The sequence below is a fragment of the Coffea eugenioides genome, chromosome 8, assembly GCF_003713205.1.
Source record: "Coffea eugenioides isolate CCC68of chromosome 8, Ceug_1.0, whole genome shotgun sequence".
NCBI classification, from domain to species: Eukaryota; Viridiplantae; Streptophyta; class Magnoliopsida; order Gentianales; family Rubiaceae; genus Coffea; species Coffea eugenioides.
Window position 1 is genome coordinate 26,033,424 of NC_040042.1, and position 14,282 is coordinate 26,047,705.

A 14,282-nucleotide genomic window follows, 5' to 3' on the forward strand; every position below is an offset into this window, starting at 1 on the left:
TTGACTTATATTTCAAATGATTGGCTAGGATCAAATTTATAACTTCTTAGTGTTAAAGAATATATGAAGTGCTCATAACAAATATTAAACTAAAATACGGTTGAGACCTGAGGAGTTGAAACTTTTGATTTCAATCAATATGCGAGATTAATCTAATTATATTGGATCTTATATGATAAGTCAATTCAACATTTAAATTTAATATATTTAGATCTTAATATGTTTAGATATATTTAATAACAAAAAAATATTTTGATCAATTATGTGACTCTAAATTGCACAGGTAAAGCACATTTTCATAAAATAAGTGATAAACTGTTCATTTATCACTTAAATGCAAAATATGTTCAAATGTTGGAATTTTAGTATTTAACAATTCAATAATTTAACGGATTCAGGTTTCATATTTCAGATTTTAAACTTCATATTTTATATTTCGATTTTATCAAACGCACCCTAAGTGTTCATCCTAGCATTAATGGGTTAATCACAACTTTGATTAATTCTAATATAGTGAAATACTATAATGTCTTATTTGTAGTTTTACAAGAAAATAAAAGGTGAAATACTTACGTTGCTTAAACAAGTCTTTTTTTTTTTGTGAACTAGATATAAATGATATTTAAACTGTGACTTGACTTGTATCTTTGATTTGCGTAATATGGAGCCATAAAAAGTAAAAAACACTTTACTAAATCTGCTAAAATCCATTCAGATATTTGTATAGTACAATTTGACATACAAAGTACCCGTATTTTATTGCCTTGGCATTTCCGTTATGGAACATTTTAATCGAAGCAACAGGAAATGTTCTAATACTCAATCCTTTTTTCATAAGCTCCAATCGTGTTGATTGTTACACAATTTTGGGCATCTAAAACTGCTGCCAAAAAAAAATTTCTTACAAATTCTTTTTACTATTATTCGTGATTTAGTAATGTGAGTCTGTTTGGATAATATTATTTGAAATAATTACTGTAATACTTTTTGTGATGTGATATACATAAAATAAAAAGGTGAATTGGAAAATATGTTTATGACGAGAGTGAGATATTTTTTAGAAAAATTTGCTATCCAACTACGTTCCGCAGTGCGGTATTTTATGTCCAAATTAACACGCAACATACCATTATGAAACCAATGTAACGCCAAGCATACTATAAAGAAAGGGATAATTTCACAAGCGTCCCCTGAGGTATATGACAATTGCAGAAAGCTCCTCTCTAACTTCCAATATGTTGCTTACGCCCTCTCTTTACATGTTTTAAGTGACACCAATCCAATTTGATAATGTAAGCCAAATATACTCCATGAATATCTCAAAATGCTCTCTATTTAGCTTCGTAACAAACAAAACAAAAGGAAAAAGCTCTTCCGAAATGGCATTAAAAAAAAAAAGGCTTTCTGCAATCTTCTATTTTTAGAGAAGAGTTAATAGTAGACTTCTCTGAAATATCAAAGCATATTCAGCATAAACAACATTTTCAAGCTATCTTTCATAATTGAATAAATAGACGCAAATATATAAAATAAAATGTAATATCTATTAAAAAATTGAAAACTAATTTCTGTTAAGATGGATAAGGCACTTTTCTATCAATTTTTTTTAACTTCTAAAGCTTACCCTACTTTTTGATTTGTGATAATTGGAACCAAAAGTTCTGCATTAGGTGTTGTTAGAAGGAAGTAACTGATAGTGAGAAAGAAAAAGGTAGTGGTTCTACAGACTAATTACGTAGTTGTGCTATAAAATTGGTAATAGAAAGGGAGATGACATCGATTTGCGACAATGAGAACAGAGAATTGACAAAGAGATTTTGAGACTTTAGGTCAACTAGGTTAGAGATGGAAGAGGGAATTTAAAAACTTGAAACTAGAAAACATAATGCTTTTTCTTTATCATTTTTCATTTGAATTTTTGTATTTATGTATAGAATAATGTTTAGGGTATGATAATCATTTAAATTACTAATGAAGGTAAGTGTAATAAGAGGGAAGCTACCTGCAATTGTCATAAATCTAAGGGGAGATTTGTGAAATTATTCCAAAAAGAAATCTAAATCTAATCTTTGTCACAAAAGCTCTTACTCGAATAACTCAAAAAAAAAAAAGGCATAAATCAAAAAGGTTAAAAAAAAAAAGAGAAGAAACTGCCCACACTGGAATGCACAGACAAAGGGGCGTACGCATTGAATTAACAACAACAGCACAAGCATATCCTTAGATCCATAATTCAACTAAGAAGTTGCAAGTTGGCTCGTGGACTGCATAATATGTTGTTATTGATGATGAGTGCATCATAACTGGCACACCATGTTTGGAACTTTAAAGCTCATCTAAAAAAATAAGTTGGCTGAAAAAAATATGATTCGTTTACTTTATAAAAGTTGCTATTGTTAAATAATATTCTCTAATTTTTTTTTTTACTCTGTATTATTAAAGAAATAATTGAAGAAATTTAATAAGCCATTCCTAGGATGACATGTCATAAGTCAGCAGATTATCACATGCGCAATAGGTATAGTAGACAAAAGTCTAAATGCAAAGACAGATGAGCTTTCGTTAGTTGGATTAAACTATTTGCATCTTCTTTTAAAATAAGGTCTATTTACTATTACACAATATGTCTTTTTCTTCAGTATGTTGGTATTCAGGTAAATGATTGGCGATCCTTTTGCTTGCACATACTTTATTTTCGGGATTCTGAAAATGACACAATGTGTTTGCATTAAAGTTCCAACTACCCTACTAGTATTCTATATTTGATGATGACAATTAATATTAGTAATTAGCTTTTTCAAATACTTATAATGGTAAATCTTATGAGTAAGCCTTGGAAAAAGGACTTGAAAAATGGGGTGACAAAAAAAGTTATCTTTTAAAAAGTCCCTCTTTAGACTGTAAGTCGGGGTTTGAACCTCATCTGCAATAAAACAAATTCAAAAGAAATGTCAGAGCATCCCTTTGGTATAGTCAGGTTCATATACCTATTAGCCCCTTATACATAACTTCTTTAGACTCCCCTTCCTTTAGGGGTGACAATCAAGTCAGAAACGAGTTGGTGGGTCGGGTTGAGACCCGGATATAACAGATAACCTGCTTACCCAAACTCGATCTGCTAACCCAAAAATTTCGGGTTGGCCGATTGGCGGGTCAACCCAAATGACCTGAAATATAATTTCAATTTACTAATTTACCATTGTAGTTTCTAACAGAACCAATTTCGCACAAAACTAATTATATAATCAAGTAATAAAAATCTCGATAAAACAATTCCAAGTCAGATCTGAAATAAATTAAATTACTATAAAAGTATTTTATCCCAAACCAAATCTAAAATAAATTAAGATACTATAAAAAATAGAAAATAACATGATATATCATTTGTCCAAACATAATAATTTCAACTTTACACAAGTTAAACAAATTCATTTAGGATTCAGTGGTTAATGCCTTTGGAAAAAAAAAGAATAACTTCATTTATTTAGATAAAATATTTTTATATCTATTAAATTATTTTTAATTCATAAACGGGTTATTGGGTCAACCCATGAGTGACCTGAATTCGACCTTTTTTTTTTTTTTTTTTTCGAGTCTCATCAGTTCGACCCAGATTCTCATTCGAACCCGCAAAGCGATCAACCCAATCCATAATTTCTTATTCAGTTCAATCGTTTTCAGTCATGTCGAAAATTGCCACTCTCCTCCCTCTAATAATAGATTAGGCTATAAAATTTATTACCTTAAAAAACAGAAAAATCAAATTGCAATTGAAACTAGTATTATGCCTTGTTTATGTGCACATTTTATAGTTTAGTATATCTAAAATAACAACTATGATATAGAGGTGCTATGAATATAAAACTTTGCAATAGTTAATTAATGATGAGGATGTAATTATCTTTATAAAACTTAAAACTTTCCTTGAGATTATGGAATTCACTTTGCACCCATGAGTTCCAATATTATTTCTCCCTGTTTCAAGTTTAATTAACTATGTCAGTCCATGGCACAACGTTCAATAGGCAATTTAAAATGCTGTATTCGAATACCATTCCGATGCTCATAATGAAATACAACAAAATTATCAAAAAAGGTTGAATAATTATAAAAATGAAGAAAGTTTTCTTGAAAATTGATGAGTGTGGCAGTTATACGAGAGTTAATAGATTTAGCGTGCAACAATTCAAACATCATTTAAATCTTGATGCTTGAACTGCATGAAGCCACAAGAATTTAAACAACAAAGTTCAATTTAGAAAGGACTTGAAATGAAGAATGAAGGGGCAATGACAATAATAATTATGCCACATATACACCGCCAGCCCATATAGAAAGAATATCTCACATCGACAGCAGATTGGTATTTTTGCTCAAGTATTTATAAGCATACCTTTAAAATTTTTATGACTTTATTGATTGACCGCATTTGTTTGCCCATAAATAAAATTTATTAGATCTGCTTATTGCCTTTTTATTGCATATTTTCTAGTCCTTTTTAAATTTAATTCATAATATACCTTGTACTCACAGTAATATTCTCAATTCCATTTTTAATTTTTAAGCAAGAACACCCAGTTATACAATTGCTTTAGGTCATATTAAAAGTTCAGTCAGCGGAGAAATCTCCGAACTACCTTTTCCCTTCACCTTTGGTTTTCCTTCCAAAAACTTTTTTTTTAAATAAAAAGTGTATAAACTGTTTGGAAAAAACACATACATCCAATACACTACAAAATGTAATGTATTGCTACTAAAATATCACAAATCAATTTTTTCTACACTAACAGTATATATATATATATATATATATATATTTGCCGCAACGATAACATTCCTATAATGTAATCTATCTTATTCTACGGGAAGGAAGAGTTTAAAGAGACTGTATAAGAGGAAGACCTGACTACATTAAAGGGATGTTCTGCTACTTTCTTTGGATTTTTTCACTATAAGTAGGGTTTGAACCCCTGACCTATAGCTCAAAGAGGGGCTTAGTCCCTGTGTTGGGGGCCACTGAGCCAAAATTTAGTGGTTCTACATTGATAGTATATACATTGTTAGTTTTTGATAAGTGATAACTGTACAAAATTTGATTTTAAAATTCAATTTTTATACATGTGTCATGAATGAATCCAATGGTGTATACACTACTATCAACATATATAAAATTTACTCAAATATTATTCATACTTACTATTGAGGCACACTCGATGTGTATGCATGGAAAAAATTTAACACCAATATGAGTTAAATAATTTGGATGAGTTAACACCAATATGTATTATTTGGGAGAAAAAGTTGATTGACCGGAGAAGAATGGAGATTATTAGAAGATAGTTTCGGAAGTAAAAAAATAGTTGGAGGGAAATAGTATTAGTTGAGTAAGGTTTGGCTGTCAGTTGATAATAAAAATAAAAATTAATAAATAATAAAAATAAGAATAAATTTGAAAACACACAAAATTAACATCAAATTAACTACCTACACACGCTTTATTATTGTAAAGATTCTCTATTCACAATTAATATTTACAAAAAAGTAGAGACCTGAATCTTCCCTTCCAGACACACCTTCCCCAACTACCGCGTGTTTTACACGCGTCGTCCCACCACGTCACCTCGTAAAGGGCGGGGAGCAACCTCCTCCTCCTCCCCATTTAAAAAACCGGCTCTTCTCTTCCTTCTGTGTGTCACTCTCTCTCTCTCACACAGTCACACACTGGCCCTGTATTTATACAAGTACAATCAGTTGTTTCATCATTTTTGTCAGCTCTCAAAATCTGAAGAAAAAGAAGATAGTAGAAAGAAAGAATATTGTGATGTTTTAATGCTCTTTTAGGTGAAAAGAAGACCGAGAAATAAAAGAAAACAGAAATAATGAGCAAGAAGTTAGCAGAAATTCATGCTTATATGCATGAATCAATGACGCGAATCTTACCAGAAAACCACACAAACAAAAAAACAACGTTTGTTGAATTTTTAGTACTAAAAAGCTTCTGAACCAAGACATTTTTGTATTAGTTTTTGACGTCAAAGGCACATGGGTTCTTGAGTTCTCTCCTATTAATTTTTTCTTGTGTGGTTTTTGTTTTCTGCTAAAATTTATTTTATTGTGCAAAGTCACATGCTCTCCTCTTCTATTCTCAATATGCTCCAAGACGCTTGGGTATTATTTTTTCATTGACTGAGCACTTCCAAGAGATTCTTTCAGATCTACAGTAAAGGTGAAAAGCCTCAAGACTCTGAAGCTCAACCTTCTTTCTTCATCAAAATTGGAGACAAAAAGGTCAGTTTTGATTCATTTCCTGACTTTGGGTTCGTCTTATTTGATCATAATTTGATCATCAAGCTCGTTTTTACAACAATTCAGTATTTCTTGAACTCAATTTTGCATTCTGTTATGGGTATTTGACCTCTGCTTCATTCTGCAACTGGTACTGAATTCATTTTCTTTTTTCCTTTGTTTTTGCTGTTGAATTACTGTTCAAAACTTTGAGACATGTCTTTGTTTCTCTTCTGAGGAGTGTGTGGTGATTAATGTAATTTGCACCAAATTCTGTTGTACAAATCAGTAATTATTCTGTTACTAATGACTTGTTTTTTGGTCGGTTAACTCCAGTTTGTTTGTTGGAAGTTAACATGAATAAATTGATATGCGGGACTAGTTAGTTACAATAGACTTTTTTCTTTTACACTCAAAAAGTGAACTAAATGATTGAAAAACTACTTTTGGACAACAATATATTCTTTGGCTAGTGTGATCACCAGATAGGTAGATATCTGCGAAGATGAAGAATTCGGTTTCTGAGATCTCCTTTTCGGACCCTGTAGCAGCAAGCAATGTAATTTTCTATATTACTTATATGCAGTATCATTCAGATTTTGACTCTTCGTTTTTTAACTTTTCAAATATACATGAATTACATTCTCAACATTTTTTCTTCTCATATCATGAAGAACATGAAGTGGAGAAATCTTCCTTGTAAGAACAAGATTTTTCATAACTTGGTGCAGTTTATATAAGCTACTAAATTCCTATATCATGAATTCTTGAGCTGCTGCCTCTATTCCAAAGCTGAAGTCATACAATGGTTTAGTTGATCAAATTTCATATTAGATGCACAAGTATTGGTATGCATTAACTTGTCTTGAACATTCTTCCAAACCAGAATTCAGTCTGATCTGATTCTGCAGATTTTCCTGCATCACAAAATTGAGCTTTTTTGTCGTTGATTACCTGTAGGATACAAGTCATTGAAGTATCTTTCCCTATCAATTTTGAGGTTCAATTCAAACTGGTGGAGGAGTTGGATGTGGTAGTCAGAGGTTTCAATGGTTTGTGAGATGGAGAGTGATCAACTTGAAGAAATGGACGTTGAAGTCCTATCTTCAATGTGGCCTGAAGATATGAATGAAGCTGGGAAGCAGTTCAATATTGAAAATCCACGACCAGATCAAGATATGTTAAAGGAGGTTACGATCAATGAAGAGCCTAAGATTGTGGACTTTAAACGTCTCCTAGACTGAGACAATTACAGGACCAACAGTTCATCACAGTTGGGCTTACTTGCGTAAGAAACTGGGAAATATAAGCAGGCTAATGCCTTACCGGCCTTCTTAGAGAAGAGCTTGATACCCTGAACAAACAACAGCAGGAATCTGAACTCAAGAAATTAGAGATATTGGAGGAACATCGGTTTGAGGAAGAAAGATATGGGGGCGACAAGCGTCCAATCTCCATATTTGATGACAACTTGAAATATGTCTATCAGAAAGTTCCACGAAGGAAACATGATGTAGTTGTCCATGATGAAAGACTTGAAATAAATGATGTAGAGTTTGACAGTATCAAGTACTGGAAGCAGAGGGCATTGCATTTAGAGAAGCTATTGGAGGCAAGTATCCAGCGAGAGCAAATACTACTAGAAAAATTGCAGGAAAGTATAGAAAATCTAGAAAAGCAGTCTTCCCCAGTAGAAGAACTTTCTCAGATGCTAACAAGAGCAGATAACTTTATGCATTTTATCCTCCAAAATGCTCCAGTTGTCATTGGCCACCAGGTATGCTAGCCTGTTAATACGATTAAATAACTATTCAGGAATTGTTTTGTTAGCACTGAGTTGCCAAATTGTTTGTAGACTCAGCGGTTTCTGTAACCAACACTTATTGTAAATATCGCTTCCTTGGATTTGATATTTCCCAGTTGTTTTACAAAGCTTCTTCAGATTTTGCTTGATGGACTTGGCATCCTACTTCTTATAATACATAATTAATCAAGTCAAATCAAAATGGAGTCAAGTTATGGCTTAGCAATAGATAGACAAAGAATGACCAGCTTCAAATGTTATAATATACGTCAATTTTGTTCCAATCAGAGTTTCCATGTGATTTAGTTCTGAACTTTGTTTGGCAAACAAACTAGGCAGTAGTTATGATTTGATTTGTATTTGCAGTATGTTGTCCAATTTGTGTTTCAAATATATGCCATTGAGCCCAAGGTTACACTGTTGTTCAGTTTTCTGATCTGTGAAAGTTAGCAGAAAAATACCATATTTGAAGGCGCTCATTAAATTAACTGGAGCAGAACCATATCTTCAGGATCTTTCTTTCAGTTCCTAGGACTGTTTAAATTTTTTCCATGCTAAATTTTGCCAAAAAGTTTGTAACAACAGGTTCATTTGTGAGGTTTTACTAGATGACATTATACATTTATTTGTGATTATGTCTTAATAACTAAGATGCAGAATAGAGATATAATTTGGCTTTAACTATTAATTTGTGATTATAATTTTCATTTGGTATATGCGAACTTAAGGCTTCTAATGCAATGTTAGAGGAACAAAAAAAATTGTTCTTGTTTGCACATAACATTTGCTTCTACTTAATAATATATCATGCTTCACAAAACTATTTAATGAGCAGAAAGTAGGCAGCAGTGCCTGCCTGTTAAGCAGGAAGAAATGAACTGAAGAAGCATAACCACTAGCACAAAGTTTACAAGATGCTTGAGACAAGGGCCATATTGCTGATTTAGAAGAAACAGTACTACTACTTTTGACTATGTTTGGATGCAAGTTGGGGATACTAGTCGATCTAGTAATACCATATCACAGCAAAAGGGAGGAAATTCCATTATACTATCACAGTAAAGAGTTAACTAGAAGAGGAAACTAATGCTCAGAGGGAGAGAATCTTCGTAAATTCTTCAAGAATTTTGATGATACAGACCTTGCCATCATATTCCTTCCTTGACAGGACCTCAGGTGCAATATATGCTGGTGTTCCAACTGCCGATTTGGGTTGTGAGTGCAACAAACCGGACTGCAAGTAAATGCCAGAAACCAACAAAATTTCAAATTATCCACAGAAAAAAATATGAAGTCAATTGAATCACAATTTTTTTTAATTCCAAATGCAAAGATTTGTAACCTTAGAATAACCAAAATCACATATTTTAAGACGTGGTGTTGGACTCCCATCCAAAAGTGTGTTTTCCAGCTTCAAGTCCCTGTGACAGATTTCCTGCATTGAGAGAACAATGAGATAATAATAAGAGGACTCAAAAAGAATAAATAGTTCTAATATCTCACCATTGAATGACAGTAACTAACACCAGATATTAGCTGCTGGAAGAAAAAGCGAGCCTGCGTTTTAACAATAAGAAAGTCCCATAAGTATCTCTCTATAAAATCAATGCCAAAAGAAAATGAGATCAAGGCAAACGAAATATATTTTGCATGTGTTTACACCTCATCTTCATTGAATCCACCAGCACTACAATGCTGAGGCGATCCAAGGACTACAACCTAAGATTAGTGTTTGGTCAAACGGAGAGGCCAGAGATGGATCAGGTGCTGCAAATTCAGCCATGAAAGAAACAACATTAGTTTACGCTGCATTGCCACCTCTGTTCCAGACTGTGCACGAGCACACCAGTATGTTGCCTCCGGCTTGGATGGGCAGTCTACCTAGTCCTAGTGCAGGCAAGGCTATAACAAACTAGCCAGAGAATTAGATATCAGGACAGTTGCTTGTTATAGTGCAGTTTCTTAGGTGGAGATTTTCCAACAAAAAGCTTCTAGACAGTTACTCATTTCATTGTTCTTGTTAGAAGAATTTACTTGTTATTCTAGTACATATTTGACAAAAAATTTTATCACTGCTGGATTGTAGAAGAATGGTCATCCATGTCTGATTAAGTTCATTTTGTGATTTCAATTTATGTTTTTCAGCATTCCCACAAAATTTTTTTTTTGTAAAATTACCTTAGGAATCTAGCACACCAATAACTTACTATGGAAGACCTTGTTCTTGAAATTTTAATTGAAATAAAAGAAAGAATTTTAAGTCCCAGGTTAGCAGGACCACTGAAGATGAAGTCTACAACTTTAGATACCTGCTTTCAGGTTTTATTAATGATGGAATTTCAGGTGCTTAAATATCACTTCTTGTCTAACATGGATTTGGGAAGTACAGTGCTAGAGATGGTAGAGTAATTTCAGTGGCTAAAGGAAGGCAAGATAGCCTGAGTTTCCTTTTATTTGCTTCAACATAAGACACATGGGTTAACCTGCCACCTCCCCACTGTCGCCCATTTTTGTTGTATGTCTACATTTCCTTTTGTGTGCATCAGCCTATGCCTGAGGGGCGAGTGATTTGCAGCTAGGAGGTTAAATCAGTAAAGTTTTAAGTCAGACAAGAAAGCTGAAAATGCAAATAATGTATGAAAAGATTTGGAGAAATTAGCTTAACTATTTATGAAACGAACTTGGATGTCATACCATAGAAAGTTATAGGCAAAAGTCTCAGTAGGAACAAGATTAAACAAGCCAAAGAACAAAAAATTACCTTATGAATCACGTAAGGTAATCCTTTATCAGAGAAACATCTTGCAAACATGTCAAAATGGAAAACCATGACAGCAAAGTAAACAAAACAACACCAGATTTTGAAGATAGTAAAATTAGCCACAATATATATCTACAAAAGGGTAGACAAATTTTCATAGCTTAGATAGAACACAATACAAAACATCAAAGTATAAATAAACAAAAGAATTGGAATATGAAGTACAGCAAATTAGCACTTTTGTGTAGATTTCAGTAAACTATAACCTTTAGGCCATAAAGAAGTCATCTTTTCCTTTAGAGATAACACGATTGTAGAAGGACTAAACTTGCTTGGTCCAATGTCACTGCCATCAGCAAGCCTGAATTTCATCTCAACCAAATCTTCCACAGCCATTGAACAACCTCAGCACATTAAACCAACCTCAAGTTTCTCGAGTCCACAAACTCAAATCATCTCCAACTCCACAAAAGGATGAAAAACAACAATCTTTCTTGCTTTTACCGAAAAACCAAATCAAAACTGAAGCGTTCACCCCTTTAAAAACTCAAATTTTAGATTTCATAAAAAGCCAAAATGGGCTAGCTCGTTTTTTATTCTTTTCAATTAGAAATAGCACTTCCAAAGAGACATGAGAAATTTGACCAAATTTTGCCAAAACCCAAATCAAGATTCACAGGACTCTACCCAAAAGTCGCTAACAAAGAACCAATTCATGAAAATCCAACAAATCTATAAAACCAGAACAAAAAGGGATTCAAGAACCTAAAAACTAAATCGGACAAGAAACAGAGAAGGTGCAACTAGCCATAGCCATGAACATCCCTACCATGCAATGCAAAATTAGACACAAATATTGAAATTACCTCAAACTATGCCTTCAATCCCTAATTTCCCGTTTTCCCCAAGCTTCAAGCTCTAAACTTCAGCTTTCACCCAAATTCTCAAGCCCTAATTTCTAATTTCTTGCCACCAAGCCAATGTATCAAGCTCTGAATTAGGGATGTTGGTGGTGCGAGCTCAACAAAGTAACCCAAATTGAAAGTGCTTGCACTAATTGTTTATGGAAGACAATTGAAAACTCTGGTTCATGGATGGATTTGGTAGTGCGAGCTTGATACAGAGTAGTACATTCGGTGAAGTGAGGAGGATAAAGAGAGGGGGAGAAGATGTCTGAAATTTTGGCCAAGTGTTTTGGACATAGAGTGCATACTACTGAAGCAACGATGTCGTTTCCTTAAAATTCTTTCACCGCGCCATGCCTCTTGAATTTTTCAATTTGCCGCTCTTAGTTCTGAATATATAAATAACACGCCTTCTTCTTATTTAGATGCAAAAAATTCACGCTTTCTTCGTTCTTTCTCCTATCTCTCTATTTTTTCTTTTTCTCAACTTTATGTTATGTAATTAGTTTTTCTATTTTCTTTTACTCTCAGGTTGCATTAAAATAATAGAATATGATAATTTAGTGTGTTTGGGCAAAATTTTTTAGCATTTTTAACTAATATAGGACTCTTTCTAATTTATTATATAATAAAATAGTACAAAAACTAAAAATGTTGTTAGAAATATATTTATGATTCGAAAAAAAATAAACATTCTTTTAATCCAACTCTTTTCGGTACTCATATTTTGGTGCTATCAATTATGTATGACTTATAGTCTAACAAAATCTGACGATTGAATTAGTTGATTGAACAAGCGAAATAGTTTACAAATACATGTACGAAACGCTAAATGTATTTGGTATAAGTACCAATTCATAAATGATAAATGTGACTATTATAATTAATAACAACTTTTTGATCATGGAAATGTTAGGATTAGACTTAATTTCATATTTAGATATTGTTAGGTATTTGGTATAAGTACCAATTCATAAATGATAAATGTGACTATTATAATTAATAACAACTTTTTGATCATGGAAATGTTAGGATTAGACTTAATTTTAATTTCATATTCAGTTATTGTTAAATTCTACTATTAATGACCTCTATTTTCAGATTGTCCTATTTATTAATTTTCCACCATGTTGTCATCAGGATAAATAGGGAATGTATGAAATTTTTTTAGATTTATAACAAATTATTACCTAAATTTGGAAAAATTATAAAATATGTATACATAGTTTATTAAGATACCTTCTGTATTTTGTAAATAGAAAAAAGGGCTAAATTGCAACACCATAGGGTGCTCTAACAGAATTAATAAAATTCGTGTATTACATATGGGGATAAATTGTAAAAGTTAGAGTGCTATAGTTCACTTAATGAAATTTGTGAATTAAATATGGGGCTAAATTGCAAAAGTTAGGATGTAATAATAGAATTAAAGAAATTGGTGTACTACATATGGGGCTAAAGTACAAAAGTTAAGGTGTCATAATAGAATTAATGAAACTTTTTTTATCACATTATTGTAAATTGTAATACATAACAAACTCCAGTCATGCAATTGTCAAGATTTTTACTTACTTTCATATTAAATTTTATTATTCTCTACCATTATTTTCACACTACTATTATCAGTAATTTCCCCTATGTTGTCAACAGAACTAAATAATGAATTCATGATATTTTTTAACTTTATAACTAGGTATTAGTTACATTTGGAATAATTAAAAACTAGGTAAACATCTTTTTTTACAATACCTTCCTTATTTTGCTAATGATGAACACAACCTAATGTGTAAAAGCATAGGGTGCGATAATAGAATTAATACAACCACTCTTTATTGCATACGAGGCTAAATTGCAAAAGATACTAGTGTCATGGTAGAGTTAATGAGATTAGTTTACCAAATACGGGCCTAAAATATAAAAGTTCAGTGAAATAACATAATTAATTAAATTTATTTACAACACATTGGCCATATCGAAAAATTAATGTGGTATATGGGGCTAAAACGTAAAAGTTAGGATGTCATAGTAGAATTAATAAAATTTATTTATAACATATGGCCCATATTGAAAAAATTAAGGTGGTATATGGGGTCAAAATGTTAAAGTTAGGGTGTCATAGTAGAATTAATAAAATTTATTTACAACATATGTGCCATATTGAAAATATTAGGGTGTCATCGTAGAATTAGTGAAAGTGGAATGGGAATAAACGCTTTGTACAGTGACGACTACTTGTTGTCACTAATTTAGAACGTTTCACCATATTGTGACGATATTAACAAGTTGTCACTGAAGTTGGTCCTACAGTGACAACATCTTTTTGAGTCGTCACAATGGTGATCTCCCGCCAGACTGGATAGTTGCGCGCCATCCATACTGTGACGACTTATCCCGTGTTGTCACTGTTGATGGGTGAACCCACGATCAAGAATGATGACTTTTAATGTTGTCACTAAAGTCTTCAATTGTGACAACTTTATATATTGTCACAGAGTATGTTGTCACAAAAGGCCAAATTTCTTGTAGT

At 32.4% G+C, this 14,282-nt stretch overlaps 1 long non-coding RNA gene across 1 annotated transcript; it reads right to left on the reverse strand.

The window, feature by feature from the left end:
• Nucleotides 1–9,234: 9,234 nt before the first annotated feature.
• LOC113781710 lies at nt 9,235–9,985 on the reverse strand. The gene is made up of 4 exons (XR_003469660.1): nt 9,752–9,985; nt 9,593–9,646; nt 9,432–9,524; nt 9,235–9,323 (listed from the first exon to the last, which is right to left on the reverse strand). It is a non-coding gene; the product is annotated as an uncharacterized LOC113781710 (long non-coding RNA).
• Nucleotides 9,986–14,282: the final 4,297 nt, after the last annotated feature.